Source organism: Helianthus annuus, chromosome 9, assembly GCF_002127325.2.
Source record: "Helianthus annuus cultivar XRQ/B chromosome 9, HanXRQr2.0-SUNRISE, whole genome shotgun sequence".
Taxonomy (NCBI): domain Eukaryota; kingdom Viridiplantae; phylum Streptophyta; class Magnoliopsida; order Asterales; family Asteraceae; genus Helianthus; species Helianthus annuus.
In genome coordinates, this window is record NC_035441.2 from 187427016 (window position 1) to 187445744 (window position 18729).

Sequence of the window (18729 nt, forward strand, 5' to 3'; positions counted from 1 at the left end):
AATATAGAAAAAGAAATTGATTTCTTTTTATTTTATTTTATTTTGAGAAGTTAAAGACCCATTTTACTTTAATATATTGTTTGAGTGGTTCACATTATCCAAATTTTGAGAAAGCTGATTTATTTGGTCTTTTTCCTTTTTTTTTATTGCCTCTGTCTTTATTATGAGATTGATTCATATGTAATCCATAAACAAAAGCTGCCATATATATGTTGATAAAGAAATAATTATACTTTTACTATATAAGTTTTATTGTTTTCTTAATTGTATATTTGTGATGTATAGAAGATAAAATAGTACGAAGAGAAATAAAGTTAGTGACTTATCTCTTTATTAAAATGATCTATTAAACATTAAAAGTAAGATATATGAAGTTACTTTTTTTTTACTTTTTTGTAATTTATTAAACATTAAAAGTAAGATATATGAAGTTACTTATTTTAATTTTTGGTACTATATTAACTATTATTTTGGTCAAATCAAACTTAGATATAAGTTAACTTACAATTTTAAAACCCATGTCCTTTCAATATCAAAGAGTGTTTTTCATCTTTTTTATTTTTTATAGAACGACAAACTCACACAACTACTAAATTTACTTATATATTTTACACCATTGTTCACTACGGAATAGAGTGTTGGGTTTGCGGATCCTTGATTTGAGGCCGTATTAGAAGACAATTAAAGCGGTAGAGAATTGAAGACAAGGCTTTGCCCTGTTTGTTTTATTTAGCCTATAATTAGTTTTTTTTTTTTTTGTTGCCAAGCGTTAAATCCTAATCTAATACTATATATATATTACGTTTGTATCTTGTAATTCTTCACAAGTGAGGCAGAAAGCAATAAAGAATATCATGGTTGCAGCTCGTGGACACACATGTAAATCTCGCGTGTCATCTTCATCTCTTATTTGTGTGTGTCGAGAAATACCTGAATCCTCAACGTAGAGCCTACACATTTAGAGAGCAAAACCTCACCACTCTTTTTGGTACCACGAGGCTACAAGATGCAAATGATATTAACATTATTAAGGATCAAATATCAAAGCCACGACTAATACAAGATTAAATTCAGCCCAATATTTATTAATAAAATGCTAAAAATCAACTTAAAATACAATTAAAAAATCTAAGTCCTGTATTAAATATTAAAAAATAATGAGCGCGGTTCAAAAAATATATGTATATAAAAAAAGTCGATGTATAATATTAAATAAAGATGACCCATTTTTATTTGTGGCTATGTATTTTTGGAATTGAAAACGTGTTATGGGCACAGAATCCATTGTCCTTTTTTGTAGCCAAAGACAAGATAAGAGAAAATTAAAAATAGAGGGAGTGATGGCTACATAGATTTGGACATTTTATTGATAAAAAAAGCATTAGTAACCAAATAATGTATATAAATAAAGGTTGAATTTAGAATGTTTAGGTTATATTCTAAAGCCATGTCAAAAAAAAAAAAAAAAAGATATTAAAATAGATTTATCATAGGACCAACTAATTCTTAATTAATTTATATTATACGATGTCTTATATAGGAACAACTAATTCTTAATTTATATTCTACGATGTCTTATAACACAAAATGCAATAGAATAGTTACTTTTAGTGTGCTCGAATCAATTTTAATAGTGTATAAATCAACTAATTCTAGCTAATGTGAAAACTTATTTTTATTCTCTTAATTATTCCATGTTATCTAGAAAATAGGGTGAGACTTAATTTCAATTCATATTTGTGTTACTTTGGTGAATTAGGCCATGATGGATAGAGTTTAGCCTTCTTACAGCAGTGTCAGGATCTATTCTAAGCTCATCCGGGTTTTCGTCCCACTGTGTGTTACGCCAGAGAGTTCTGCTCTTGTGGTGGCACAACGACTGTCAAGTGGCAACCGTCAGTATGGTTTCTTAGAAGAACGCTCAAGCCAAACTCTGAAGTCAGCGTGAGCCCAGTTAAGACAACATAGTCTGATCAAAGTAAGACAATGGAGCTCTCCAATTTAAAGAGTGCAATAGCCTAAGGGTATCCGGGGCACTCTCCGGGAGTGAATGCGGTGACCCCTAACCCCGATCGGGAACACCGCCGCCATCAACGCGGGGACCCGATTCGGGGAAGGGATTCGGCGTGTATTCACCGCGTTGAATGGCACGTTTTTTGAGGAACGGTCACATTTAAACGGTCGAAGTTAAAAAAAAATTCACTTTTTAAACAAATATAAATAACCACACCCTTCACTCATTTTTTATACTCTCAAACCACACCCTTCACTCATTTTTTATACTCTCAAACCACAACCACTTCACTCATTTTTTATACTCTCAAACCACATCCACTTCAAACCGAGCAATGGAGAACCAACCCCGCGAAGCCAAGAAAAAAACTAAGGGACGGGGCTCGCAACCGTCTCGTGGTGGTTCGAGCGGTGCAAGTGCACAACCACAACCCCCTTTCGGATATACTTCACAACCCCCGTTTTTTTCCAACAACCTTCACACCCCTCCTTTTACAACACCCAACCACCCAACCTTCAACCCAATTTCGGCTATTTTCAAAATTTGTTATCAATGGATGCTCCTCCTCATCCCCCGCCTTCGACCCATATGGTTTTCGTTCCCCACAAGTTCCATCTACACGAGGAAATGTCGAACGTCCTCTACCTATTTACGACGACGAGGACGATGAGGTAGTTCCCGAAACTCAAAATTTGGGCGACGAGGACAAGGACGAGGACGATGAATATAATGTGGATGAAGACGCGAGCAACGAAGAAGATGACGCTCGGGATAAAAAGGGAAAAATGGCGAGCGAAAAATGGACAAAGGTCCAAGAAGAGGCGTTGGCGAAGGCGTGGGTACATTGCTCTACCAACAAAAAGAAGGGCAATCAACAAAACCGCGATAGTTTTTGGCATAAGATTTTAGATCATTTTAACGCCACCGTTGGTGGAAGTAATCGGACCCTGCATCAAGTACGGTCTAAATGGAACCCGATGCTGACGAAAATAAACTTTTTCAACGGCCTATACCAACAAGCGGTAAAAATTATATTTTTTAACATTGTATATTTTTTAATTTTCTTTACTAAGTTCATATTTTTTTAACACTTATTATTTTATAATATGTAGGATCGCACACGAGGAAGCGGATGTAAGGATCTCAACGTGATGAAAGTCGCTTTAAAAGAATTAAAGAGAGATTTCCGAACGGTTTTCAACATGTCGAGGCGTGGGAGGTCGTTCGAAAACACGACAAATGGGCCCAAGTCCCATTGTTGGGTGAGGAAGGGGAAGGTTCGGCACAAAAAAGAAAGCCCGTTGACGTGGACCCTTCCATACCCGATATGAACGAAGACCCCTCGCCACAAAGAACACAACGGCGAGAAAAGCGTCAAGCGACATCGTCCGAGGGAAGCTCGGCCGAGTTGGCGACACAATTCAAAGAGTACACCACCATGAAAGAAGCGAAGCACGCGATGGAATTGGAGGCGATTGAATTGAGGAAGAAAAGAGAGTCGGAGGCTCGCGAGCTCATATCGGAACAACGCGAGACGATAAAAAACTACAATTACGATCGAGATATGAAAACATTCCTCAAGCCGCACGACGATGCTCCGCCAAATATGTTGCCGTTCATCCTCGCCCGAAAGCGCGACATCGCTAACAAGTACGGGTGGCCGTGCGATTTCTAAAATTTTTATTTTCTAGTTTTAATGTAATTTTTATTTTCTAGTTTGAATGTAATTTTAATTTTCTAGTTTGAATTTAATTTTTATTTTTATTTTCTACTTTGAAATGTCTTTTGTTAAATTTTATTTAATTTTTATTAATATTTTTTTATAAACATGCATAATTACAACAAATAAAAAAACAAAAAAAAAATAATAAAAAACCAAGTCCCCTAAGAGGGGAGTGCCGCCATCAATTTAGGGTGTTAGAGGAGTTTAAAAGAGGAGTTGACGTGACACACGAGGATTGGTTGTGCGTAAGAGGGGGGACTCCCCTCTTAGACTGTGATGTGACGTGGCACACATACTCCAAAAAAAAAAAAAAAAAAATAGAGGAAAGTGTCCCATCAAACCGCAAAGGAGGACCGGGGTAGTGGTCGTTGTTAGTTGCTTTGTTTTGGAATGTGGTGTTGGATACCACCCACCCCATTTATATTTTATGATCTTATTATTATTTTTTATTATTGTCGGTGGTGCCTAAAAATGTTTTAATTGACATATACCTTTATTTATTGTATACACAATTATATTAAAATTCAAATTTAATAGTCGTCCATGTTTTTTTTTTTCATATTTAATATATTCTTAATTAATTGAGTTAAGTGGTGGTTAAAACTTTCTTATATAATGATGTCATTAGAGAGTAATTTGAAGATTTCATTTACAATAAACTTTTTATCTTTTAAGATAATTTGAAAAAGGGTGGAGATTATCTCTTAAAGGAACAAGGGAACAAGGGAGATCTCTTTACTTGATAGAATGTGTGATTTTGGGTTCTCTTAAACATGGTATCCCTCTTATCATTATATGGTAAGGTAAGCTTCATTTAAACTTGCATTCTTGTAAGAAAAATAGGGTTTTTAACCCGAGTGAACAAGTGGTGATTGGTATTCTTGCATATAAAACACATGTAATAAATGTTTTAAATGTAATACACAATGGAGTTATGTAATTAAAATGCAAGGTTGTGGTATTTAGATGTAAAAATTGTTGTTATAAAAAAAATAAAATCATGTTTTATATATTATTTAAAAATTTAAAAATGTTATTACAAAAATAACTCGATGCTCTTAATCAAAATAATTTCTGAAGTGGTTAAACCATAAATGATCTAAATGAAAAAAAAAATGTTTCGTACTTAATTATTGTTAGGAAGTTTGCTCTATTTAACCATCTAAATTACACCAAATCCACTTCAACAAAATTCGAACTCTAACTCCTATGGCTTTATCAATTGGATCCAACTCTTACCCCTTTATTCTTAGGAAGTAAAGTTGTGATCTAAAATTATATTTTATATATTATTTGAAAATTAAAAAATAAAACTAAAACTAATAACTTGATGTTAATTATCAATATAGTTTTTAAGTAGTGTTGTAATCTAAAATTGTGTTCTATATATTATTTGACAGATCCGAGGGAAGGAAGATCCACATTACGCCCCACAGACGTTTTAGTTTTCGGGTGGGATGCAGGTAAACACGCGTGTGTCGATCTTACCGGGGTTTCCCCCTTTGTAGGCTTACGGGATACAGGTTTTGTCCCTGGTCAGGCAATTGCAAAGGCGGCAGCGAAGAAAATGGACAAACATGCAAAAGCCTGCGAGGATAATCAACATTCCTTTATCCCTTTTGCCTTTGATACCTTTGGCTCGCTAGCCCCAGAAGCCATCAGATTTCTTGAACGGGTCCAACGGGTTGTTCACAACAACATTTCGTCTCCTAGAGATCGGGGTTTCGTTTTTACTAGGTTAGGTTTCGCTATTCAAAAGGAGGTAGCGGCGCAGCTTGTTGCCCGCTTACCGGCTATCTTGGTGTAATTGTCCTTAAAGTTTTTAAAAGCAATAGTCATATAAAAGATAAGAGTTACATCATTAATATCTGCAACTTCACTAATAAATAACAAGTTAATTTCCAAACTAAAACTAAAAAGTTGATGTTAATTATCAATACAGTTTTTGATCCAAAAGAAATATGTTCAAAACGTTTTGGCACAGCCCACCAGCCCGGTCTATCCTGAGACCTGATCCGACTTGATCAGCCCCAACTAGGCCCATTTTCCTTTTAAAGACAGCTTGAGGTTTTTTTTTTTTTTTTTTTTTTTATTTTTTTATTTTTTTAATTTTTATTAAACCTCCAGTTCTTCTAGAATCGGGCTAACTCGGTCCAAGACCAAGTTAAACATTTTTTATTCATCTCTACCGGTACAGAATCTGAGAATTGTGTTCCTTTCATTTCAAGCTTTATCATTTAAAGTTTGAGTTCGATTAAGTCTTCATAAATAGCATAGTGTATATATATATATATATATATATATATATATATATATATAGGGGAAGGTTCATTTGAGAAGAAATTTAATGTGAGAAGAAAAAGAAGAAAGGGCAAATTAGTAAAATGCTATTTCATTTATAACTCATATTATTAATTTTTCTCTCTTTAAATTAATTAGTCAACTAATCATTAATTATCCTACATATAATCTACAAAACCTACACATATCAAAATTTTCCTACATATACCCTACACATTATAGAATTTTATCCTACACAGTCGAAATTTATCCTACACACCTCGAAATATATCCTACACAACTCGTAATTAATCCTACACAACTAGTAAATTATTCTACACTTTAAATTAAGTTGTTTTTTTAATTTGGAAAAAGTACATATTTTGAAAAGGAGTTACAAATTAAATTTAGCTAGTTATTAAAGGGGAAGAATACAAATTAATGATTTATGTAAGTTTACCAATATACCCTTATATTAAAATTAAATACAAATATTAAATGAAGTAAAATGAAGCATTCTTATTGGTTGAAACTTCTTCTTTTTTCTTCTTACAAAAAATTTTTTCTCATTTGAACCCTCCACTATATATATATATATATATATATATATATATAGGATGATTAAAGTACAATAGCCTCTTAACATGCAAAATATACGCAACTAAATTACGTATATTATAAAATTCAAACCCTAATCACGCATAGGTAAACACAAAATCACGCATGACCAAACACATAAATCATGCATGAGTAACCGCCTAATTACGCATGTGGTAAAAAAAAAATAAACAGAAATCACGCATGAGTAAAACTTAATTACGCGTGTTATATGCATAATTACGCACGTTATTTGGTGGTCATGCACGCTTCGCACGTTAAGGGACTTTTGTACTTTAGACTTTCTTTGTCTCCCTCTCTCCCTCTCTCTCTCTCTCTCTATATATATATATATATATAGAGAGTCTATATATATATATATATAGAGAGAGAGAGAGATTATTTAGTTACTTATCATGGTGCTATATATAATTATATTTATTATGAATTATATATACATCTATACACTCACACTCATTTAAGCCCGTGAGTCCATTTAAGCTCGGGCTTTTGTCTTGTTTATTACAACAACTCTATTTTAGGTTTGGGCTCAACTCCATTTAAGTCTCCAACTAGTTCAACCTTGAATTGAGATTAAAACTTTTAGCAGACCAGTCTTGAGTAGCCGACAAACAACTTGTCTCACCTAGGGGGTGGGGGTGGTCATCACTCATCATTCACAACATCCAATCAAGTTCCGTCATGTCATCAACCATTTTTTCATCACTCACAACCTTTTTTAGTGGCAATGATCATCACTCACAACAACCAACAATAAACCCTTACACCCCCTCACATCCATTTATCACTCACACCCATCACTCGTTGATTTTATCACGCCAAACATTCCATCACTCGTGGAATTAGTTGGTGGCAGTGGGAATTTGTTGAAGTCCACGCGTGGTAGAGGGTGCATCACGCACCGTCCACAGTGTCACACCCCCAAAATACCACATGCGGAAACCCCCGCGAGGCGTGTGACGTACCAGGATTCGAGCCACCAATCACATTGAACTCATAAATATATTTGAATAAAACTTCCATTCATTATCATAAAGTATTACAAACGTTACATATCATTCATTGTATACAGCGGAAGCAAACGTATTTGTTAAGTGTTTCGTAACCCATGTGTAAATAAACCATTAAGCTTGTATTGAGATTCCATGTATTTCGACCCATGACCACTCCAGCATCCCAGACAGCAAGTCCCAAAGATATAAACCTACAAACCTGCAAGCATGCAGACAAGTGTGTCAGACGACGCTGGTGAGTTCAAAGTTTTGTTAACGCGTTTAGTTACCAGATATGTATATAAAACAGTTCAATGATTTGATTTGATGTTGTTATTACTTGATTACCGTATGTGGCGACTAGATGTGAATGCCCAACCCCAATGCCTCCATTTAGGCATTGGTCATGATGTCAAGGTATCAAACAACCTTGAATAGATGTAAGGGGTCTTATATGTACACGATGTGTCACACCCCCAAAAACCACATGCGGAACACCACCGCTTGGAGGCGTGACCGACCAGGATCCAGCCACTAATCATACTGAGCATTGATTTAATAGTAGGAATATTTACTATCCAAAATAGTTAGCAACATCGTAGTTTAAGTTCGATAATTAGTTTAACAAAACAGCGGAAGCATAAACCAAATAGTTTTAAAGGTAGTTCTTAGTTCAAGATAATTAAACCCAACACACGGGTTTTGACGAACACTACACATCCCCAAGCAGCAGCTCCTCAGTCACTGGTTACCTGCAAAGCATGCAGTAAGGGGTCAACAATAATGCTGAGTGAGTTCACTAGTTGTCCAGTTTTAGTTTACCAAAAACTTAAGTTGTTTAGATAAAGCATTTATAATCACGTTGTGGGGAGCTACCCCATCTGTAAGCTCACTAAACTGTGGATACCGAAACTGTTGACGGAAGTTGTTGTGCCCCGAGTCAATGTCTATCGTCATTGACCATGATGCAAGGTCTACTAGTTCACGCCCGATCTCCCCCGGTCACGGTGTGAGGTTGTCAAACCTAATAGCGCTATCAACTAATAACCCGTTCGCCCCCGGCGATTAATCGGTATTGTAAGCAGGGACTTAAAGTGATAGAGTTTCGTTTAGCATGGCTAGTTGTGATTTATAAATAATATCCAAACGTATCTCCCCCGGAGATAGTAATTACCCATTCTGTTTTCCCCCGGAGTAATGGGTCAAAGTGTTTTTCCCAAAGTTGGTAGTTTGTTCGTGTCCCTCCGCGGGACGCATGCTTTTAGTGTGTGAACTCACCTTGGGTTGCTCGGCAGATTGGGTTACTTGTCACACACGTTGGTCACCACGTCCTAACATGGTTACCAGTATAGGTCAGGTTTGGTATACAAGCAATCACGTAAAATCTACACATAATCTAACACGTATCATGCATGAAATCAGACAGTGGGTTATTGGGCCGGCCCTAACATTTACACAAAGTAAACAGCAACACGTAGTCCAGTCAACAGGTAGCCCATATTACACATTATGGCCCAATAACCAAAGTGGACAGCCCAGTCGCAACCAGGTGATCTCGAGTCGTAACCAGGAGGTCTCGGCTTGTCACGCTGTGGTTGCGAGTCGCAACCGTGTGGTCTCGAGTTGTCACGCTGTGGTTGCGAGTCGCAACCGTCGTAGTCTCGAGTCGCAACCGTTGCGGTTTCGAGTTGTCATGCTGTGGTTACGAGTCGCAACTGTGTGGTCTCGAGTCGCAATGCTGTCCTTTTCTCGTTCACGTGTTGATTCAGACTTAGTCAGGCTAAATTGTACCAAGCATCAGGCCCAAATCAGGAAACAACCAATAAGGTTTCAACTAACAGTTTTCCTAATCTGACCATTAATAAAAATAGATCAAACATTGCCCTTTTTGAAATCTTCAAGCCATCTTCAACAAGTTCATCAATTTCTAGGGTTTTCATCTTAACATAATCATACACTTTTATGAACCAAAATCACATATTTTTAACAAGGTCATCATGCAAGAACAAGAAAACATACATTTTGTAACCTTGAGCATAGTTTGGTTGGCCATAATCATTCTTAAACCACCATTCTTTAGCCATTTTTTAAACATGTTATCAAGTATTTACACATAATGGTTTACACATATAGTGAAACTCACAAATCATCATAAAAATCATGCATAACAATTCTAACTAAACACTTTCTAGTTCATTCAACACACATAAATCCTATACACATAATAGAACACTAACCGGTTATGGAGAAGGAGCCGAAACAAAGGAAAGGAACCGAAAAAAATGAGGTGTCCGAGTGATGATCTTGACCGTGTTTTCTTGACCGAGATCCTTTGTTGTTACCGATTTGCTCCAAGCTTGAACCGAGAATTTAGAGAAGGAAAGTGGTGTTGTTGAGGGTTTTCTAGTGAGAGGGAAAGGAGTGTTTGTGTTTGTGTAACAAATGAAGGAGTGAGGAAAGATTGGGATTTTATATGAGGTTTCAAAATAGGCTAAGGGGTTTCGGCCCAAACCGGTTACGGCCCAAGAGGCCCACTCGAGACCGAGTGGTCTCGAGTCGTGGTCTCGACTCTCATTCACATATATATATAATACATACATACCACACATATCATGTAAAAAGTCACGTTTCCATTTAATAATATATATACACACAAAGATATTACAAGATGTTCGTTCGGAAAAACCTAGAGTGTCACATTATCCCCAAGTTTTAAGAACTTTCGTCCCAAAAGTTAAGGCAGCCACTGTTAAGCTAGAGTGTTTCAACGGGGTGTCACATCATCCCCCCGTTAGTTTGGAATTTCGTCCCGAAATTCGGTTGTAGCTTCAGTGCTGGGGGTTTCGTTTGGGAACAACTGGGGATACTTGCACTTCATCTGGTCTTCCCGCTCCCAGGTAAACTCTGGGCCACGTCGTGAGTTCCAACGAACTCGCACGAGAGGTATTTGGCTACGTTTGAGGGTTTTGGTCTCTCGATCCGTGATCTCAATCGGTTCCTCAGTAAAGTGTAGCTGTTCATCAATAGTGAGTTCCTTGAAGGGAATTATGAGTGTTTCATCTGACAGACACTTCTTCAGATTAGACACGTGAAAAACATTGTGCACTGCACTCAGCTCTGCAGGCAGGTTCAATCTATAAGCAACCTTACCGATTTTCTCAGTAATTTCGAATGGTCCAACATATCGCGGATTCAGCTTGCCTCGTTTACCGAAACGAACCACACCCTTCCAGGGTGAGACTTTAAGTAGGACCCGGTCCCCGACCTGGAATTCTAGCGGTTTCCTACGCTTATCAGCGTAGCTTTTCTGACGGTCACGAGCTGCCGCCATGCGTTGTCTGATCTGGGTAATCTTTTCTGTTGTATCTACCACCAGTTCTGGGCCTGTGATTTGACTGTCACCTATCTCCGCCCAGCAAAGAGGTGATCGGCATTTACGACCGTACAATGCCTCAAAAGGTGCCGCCTGAATGCTAGTGTGGTAGCTGTTATTGTAGGAGAATTCCACCAGCGGTAGATGCTTCTCCCAGTTCTTGCCAAAATCGATCACACATGCCCTAAGCATGTCTTCCAGGGTTTGGATGGTGCGTTCAGACTGCCCATCCGTTTGTGGGTGATAAGCGGTGCTCATGTCCAAACGTGAGCCAAAGGATTTGTGCATAGCTTGCCACAACTCGGAAGTAAAACGAGCGTCTCGGTCAGAAATAATAGAAGTTGGCACTCCGTGTCTCGAGACTACTTCCTTTAAATAGATTTCTGCCAAGGTAGAAAACTTGTCTGTTTCCTTAATGGCCAGAAAGTGCGCAGACTTAGTCAATCGATCTACTATCACCCAAATAGTGTCATTCCCGCGTTGGGATCTTGGTAGCCCCGTAACAAAATCCATGGAAATTTGTTCCCATTTCCACTTTGGGATTTCGGGTTGCTGGAGTAGGCCTGCTGGTTTCTGATACTCAGTCTTGACTCTTGCGCAGGTCAAACATTTGCTAACGTAAGCTGCTATGTGGGCTTTCATGCCAGGCCACCAGTAAGTGGTCCTTAAGTCGTGGTACATCTTATCTGAACCAGGATGTACTGAATAACGGGACTTATGGGCTTCGTCCATCACAAGCTCTCGTAGATCTCCGTAAAGTGGGACCCAAATGCGCCCTGCCACATAGTAAGCGCCGTCTTCTTTTTGTTCTAATCGTTGTCTCGATCCTCGCAGGGACTCATCCCTGATGTTTTCCGGTTTCAGAGCTTCAGCCTGAGCATTTCGAATCTGGGTAGGGAGATTAGACTGGATGGTAAGTTGTAACGCTCGCACGCGCTTAGGCGTAGTGTCTTTTCGGCTGAGGGCGTCTGCCACAACATTGGCCTTGCCCGGATGGTACTTGATGGCGCATTCATAATCATTCAGGAGTTCGACCCATCGGCGTTGTCGCATGTTTAACTCCTTTTGCTTGAAGATATGCTCGAGACTCCTGTGATCGGTGTAAATAGTGCACTTGGTACCGTACAGGTAATGTCTCCATATCTTAAGCGCAAAGATCACTGCTCCTAATTCCAAGTCGTGCGTAGTGTAGTTCCTTTCGTGCGTCTTAAGTTGTCGAGAGGCGTAAGCAATAACTTTGTCGCGTTGCATTAACACGCAACCGAGCCCATGGATGGATGCATCGCAGTAAACCACAAAGTCGTCAGTGCCTTCAGGCAACGAGAGAATAGGAGCACTACAGAGGTTATCCTTTAGTTTCTGAAATGCGGTTTCCTGAGCTTCACCCCATTTATAAACCATACCCTTCTGAGTAAGAGCCGTGAGAGGCTGAGCAATCTTTGAGAATCCCATGATAAATCTTCGATAGTACCCTGTTAGTCCCAAGAATTGGCGGATTTCGGTCGGAGTCTTAGGGGTAGGCCAATTCTTTATAGAGTCGATCTTTGCAGGGTCGACGTGAATTCCATCCTTGTTAACCACGTGCCCAAGGAAATGGACTTCTCGAAGCCAGAAGTCGCATTTCGAGAACTTGGCATACAGTTGCTCATTGCGAAGGAGTTCGAGGATAAGGCGTAGGTGCTGTTCATGCTCTTCTTGACTTTTTGAGTAGATCAGGATGTCGTCGATAAACACGATCACAAATTTGTCGAGGTAAGGTTTGCACACTCGGTTCATGAGATCCATGAATACCGCGGGCGCGTTGGTCATTCCAAAGGGCATAACAAGGAATTCATAATGACCATAACGAGTTCTGAATGCAGTTTTGGAGATGTCTTCATTACGGACTCTCAGCTGATGATAGCCCGATCGTAAGTCGATCTTAGAGTAGTAGCTCGATCCTTGCAACTGATCGAATAGGTCGTCGATTCGCGGGAGAGGGTAACGATTCTTGATGGTAACTTTGTTCAGCTCACGATAGTCAATGCACATTCGGAACGTGCCATCCTTCTTCTTAACAAAGAGTACCGGTGCTCCCCAGGGTGATGAACTAGGGCGGATAAACCCTTTATCCAATAGTTCCTGTAGTTGAGTAGAGAGTTCCTTCAATTCTGCGGGGGCTAGTCGATAAGGCGCACGAGCTATAGGCGCTGCTCCGGGAGCTAGCTCGATTTGGAATTCGACCTGACGGTGGGGAGGGAGTCCAGGTAGTTCTTCAGGAAAAACCTCGGGGTAGTCACGCACTACTGGAAAATCTTCAATCCTCTTTTCCTTTTCCTGCGTGTTGGTGACAAGTGCTAAGATAGCGGTGTGCCCTTTTCGTAAACACTTCTGGGCCTTCAAGAATGAGATGATGCCTGAGATTTCTCCGCCCTTGCCACCTTGTACAATGAGGGGTTTGCCAGAACGGCGGGGAATACGAACTGCTTTCTCTTGACAGAGGATCTCAGCGTGATGTTTGGATAACCAATCCATACCGATGACGACGTCGAAGCTTCCAAGAGTAACAGGGAAAAGATCGATGCTAAACGTTTGACCAGACAGTTCTAGTTTGCAGCCTTTGATAACATGTGAGGCCTCGATGTTTCTACCATTAGCTAACTCGACGATATGATGTGAACTTAGTAACGAAAGCGGACGCTTAAGCTTCTTACTAACACGTAAGGACACATAACTAGCATCGACTCCAGAATCAAATAATACAGAAACATAACGATCATCGAGTAGGAACTTACCCGCCACGACATTGGGGTCATTCCTTGCTTCTCCAGCTCCAATCACAAAAGCCCTTCCTCTAGCACCATTCCCAGCATTGTTGTTCTGATCGTTGTTTCCAGCTCCCTGATTGTTGTTGCGGTTCTGGTTCAGTTCAGGGCAATCCTTCTTAAAGTGCCCCTCAGCTCCACACTGGAAACAACCCTTGGCGTTCCCGTGATGTTGTTGCTGCTGGTTCTGCCCCATGGGACGTGGACTCCTACAGTCCTTGGCCTCATGCCCCATCTTGTTACATCGTTGACACTGACTTTTCCCACACGGCCCACTGTGATGTCGATTGCACTTGTTGCACTTGGGGTGGTTACCGCGATAGCCACCCTGTTGTTGAGTGCCCTTGCTGTTTTCAGTTTTCCTTTGCTGTGCTGGGGCCTGAGTGGGGTTAGCATCCTTGCTTTGATTTCCTTCCCACTTACGCGTGTTGTCACTAGAAGTTCCGACAGTAGCACTGATCCTTTTGGGCAACCTGCCCTCTTCCACGGCCTGATCAGTGAGTTTGTGAGCAAGTCGAACGATCGGCTGAATGGCAGTGAGGTTGGCTGAAGTTACATGGCTTCGAATTTCTGGGGCCAAACCCTTGACGTACAACTCGATTCTTCGATACATAGGTCGAGACATGTTTGGGCAAAGAGCAGCATAGTCATTTGACAGCTTGGTGTAGGTTTCAATCTCTGACCCAACCATCTTAAGCGCATAGTACTCGTTCTCAAGTTTGTGGATGTCATCCCGGTGACAGTACTCCTCCTTAATCATGTCCTTGAAATCCTCCCACGCAGTAGCATTAGCAGTTTCCAATCCAAACATCTGAATTTGCGCCTTCCACCAGGAAAGCGCGTTTCCTTCAAGCGTAGCAGTAGCAAACTTCACCCAGTTCGCAGGGGGACACTCACAGACAGCAAAGACAGCTTCAACTTTCTCAATCCAGTGCAGAAGACCTATGGCACCCTCAGTGCCGTTGAAAGGGAGAGGCTTGCAATCCATGAAAGTTTTGAAAGTACACACGGGTGGTTGCGCAGGTGCATGCTGACCTGTTCGTGAGAAGCGAAGCGTATAGATTTAGGGATAAAAGGCGATGTGGCGGTAGGATCTAAACATCCTAGGGTAACGAGTTTACCTCCAGGGTGAGCTGCGAAAGCTGCAGCCACCGTGTTAAGCAGGTTAGTGAATTGAGCCTGAGTCATGTTGATGTTTCCTCTTCCACGTCCACTCATTGTCTTCATAATCAGAAAACATAGTATGAGTGTGGTGTCGTAATGTAGCGAGAATGAGATAGAAGAGAGAGGTGTATCTATCTAATTTAGGCACACTAGTACGTATAGCAAAACAGGAAACATAAGGTAAGCAAACAAGTAAACACTAGTCCGAGCTATGAGGTCTAATGTGTTGAGCCTTGCACTTGGAGTGTAGTGTCGTCGCGAGTCACGGGTTATAGTCTGGTTTTTCTCAAAAAGATTTTCCCCTTTTTAAAACCAAGTTCACTATAACCAATGGCTCTGATACCAATCTATCACACCCCCAAAAACCACATGCGGAACACCACCGCTTGGAGGCGTGACCGACCAGGATCCAGCCACTAATCATACTGAGCATTGATTTAATAGTAGGAATATTTACTATCCAAAATAGTTAGCAACATCGTAGTTTAAGTTCGATAATTAGTTTAACAAAACAGCGGAAGCATAAACCAAATAGTTTTAAAGGTAGTTCTTAGTTCAAGATAATTAAACCCAACACACGGGTTTTGACGAACACTACACATCCCCAAGCAGCAGCTCCTCAGTCACTGGTTACCTGCAAAGCATGCAGTAAGGGGTCAACAATAATGCTGAGTGAGTTCACTAGTTGTCCAGTTTTAGTTTACCAAAAACTTAAGTTGTTTAGATAAAGCATTTATAATCACGTTGTGGGGAGCTACCCCATCTGTAAGCTCACTAAACTGTGGATACCGAAACTGTTGACGGAAGTTGTTGTGCCCCGAGTCAATGTCTATCGTCATTGACCATGATGCAAGGTCTACTAGTTCACGCCCGATCTCCCCCGGTCACGGTGTGAGGTTGTCAAACCTAATAGCGCTATCAACTAATAACCCGTTCGCCCCCGGCGATTAATCGGTATTGTAAGCAGGGACTTAAAGTGATAGAGTTTCGTTTAGCATGGCTAGTTGTGATTTATAAATAATATCCAAACGTATCTCCCCCGGAGATAGTAATTACCCATTCTGTTTTCCCCCGGAGTAATGGGTCAAAGTGTTTTTCCCAAAGTTGGTAGTTTGTTCGTGTCCCTCCGCGGGACGCATGCTTTTAGTGTGTGAACTCACCTTGGGTTGCTCGGCAGATTGGGTTACTTGTCACACACGTTGGTCACCACGTCCTAACATGGTTACCAGTATAGGTCAGGTTTGGTATACAAGCAATCACGTAAAATCTACACATAATCTAACACGTATCATGCATGAAATCAGACAGTGGGTTATTGGGCCGGCCCTAACATTTACACAAAGTAAACAGCAACACGTAGTCCAGTCAACAGGTAGCCCATATTACACATTATGGCCCAATAACCAAAGTGGACAGCCCAGTCGCAACCAGGTGATCTCGAGTCGCAACCAGGAGGTCTCGGCTTGTCACGCTGTGGTTGCGAGTCGCAACCGTGTGGTCTCGAGTTGTCACGCTGTGGTTGCGAGTCGCAACCGTCGTAGTCTCGAGTCGCAACCGTTGCGGTTTCGAGTTGTCATGCTGTGGTTACGAGTCGCAACTGTGTGGTCTCGAGTCGCAATGCTGTCCTTTTCTCGTTCACGTGTTGATTCAGACTTAGTCAGGCTAAATTGTACCAAGCATCAGGCCCAAATCAGGAAACAACCAATAAGGTTTCAACTAACAGTTTTCCTAATCTGACCATTAATAAAAATAGATCAAACATTGCCCTTTTTGAAATCTTCAAGCCATCTTCAACAAGTTCATCATAAGTTCATCAATTTCTAGGGTTTTCATCTTAACATAATCATACACTTTTATGAACCAAAATCACATATTTTTAACAAGGTCATCATGCAAGAACAAGAAAACATACATTTTGTAACCTTGAGCATAGTTTGGTTGGCCATAATCATTCTTAAACCACCATTCTTTAGCCATTTTTTAAACATGTTATCAAGTATTTACACATAATGGTTTACACATATAGTGAAACTCACAAATCATCATAAAAATCATGCATAACAATTCTAACTAAACACTTTCTAGTTCATTCAACACACATAAATCCTATACACATAATAGAACACTAACCGGTTATGGAGAAGGAGCCGAAACAAAGGAAAGGAACCGAAAAAAATGAGGTGTCCGAGTGATGATCTTGACCGTGTTTTCTTGACCGAGATCCTTTGTTGTTACCGATTTGCTCCAAGCTTGAACCGAGAATTTAGAGAAGGAAAGTGGTGTTGTTGAGGGTTTTCTAGTGAGAGGGAAAGGAGTGTTTGTGTTTGTGTAACAAATGAAGGAGTGGGGAAAGATTGGGATTTTATATGAGGTTTCAAAATAGGCTAAGGGGTTTCGGCCCAAACCGGTTACGGCCCAAGAGGCCCACTCGAGACCGAGTGGTCTCGAGTCGTGGTCTCGACTCTCATTCACATATATATATAATACATACATACCACACATATCATGTAAAAAGTCACGTTTCCATTTAATAATATATATACACACAAAGATATTACAAGATGTTCGTTCGGAAAAACCTAGAGTGTCACACGATGAGAATGCCCAACCCCAATGCCTCTAACTAGGCATTGGTCTTGAAGTCCAGGTAATTAGTTCACGCCCGTTCTTTCGGCCTGGTGTGAGGGTGCCAAACCTAATAGCGCTATCAACTAAATACCTCGTTGCTTCTTCAGCAACACGGTAGATGTATGGGGTCTTACATGATTTATACTGTGTTCAATAACCAACATCCCAAATAAACAGTTTACCCAGTATTCCCTTTAGAAACGTTTACCAGATGTCCCAAACCACCGGGACGCATGCTTAGAAAAGTGCAGTGAACTCACCTTAGATTTGCTCGGTTAGACTAGATGCTCGTTTACAGTTGATCAAATATGCCCTAACATGGTTACCAATAACAATTAGTTTGTATGCACGCAAGTCACGTAGTCCACATTCACAACACAAGTATCGCACAAGTGGCGCACATAACGTTATACCAATCGTAACAAGAATTCACGCATCACACTGTTCATAGCACCCTTTGTGACAATCAGTTGCGTATTCGCTTACAATTCGCACTCTCGTAGGCTGTGTGTATTAAACATCACCACATAACATGTAACGGTCATTGAATCATTTATCAGTTTCCATCTCATGTGTATGTATCATGACATCAATTACCAGATTAGTATTTCACATAAACAATTCGTGCATTCAACAGATTGTAGTTCATAGAATTATCATCTAATACACAACGAAACATTTAGATCACATGCTTTAGTATGTCACAAACGTTTAACACAGTTCTTGCCTAACTACCCATATCGGCACTTCATGCCACTGTGCGGCCCGGCTGGTTCCAGGCCCAACTTCGGAGCCCAGTCCACACCCTACGCGCGGCTGTCCCCGAGACAGGGTGCGGCCCAATGGAGCTGGGTGTGTCTTAATATTTGTGTAGCCTAATCAATCATCACATTCATTATTCTCATTAGTAGTTTACACATATAATGGCCGACCACTGTGTCCTTCCTCCTAATATAAGTGGACCGAATTTATCAATGAAGTCACATGGGATTTAATTACTGAACCAGGTTGCCGATTTCATGTAATGGGTCAACCACTTCAATCATTAATTGAGTCACACAATTCAAGGTAAATGGCAATCAGTTCACACATCATTATAACCATGTATTCTAGTAATTTCAACAAGGAAAATC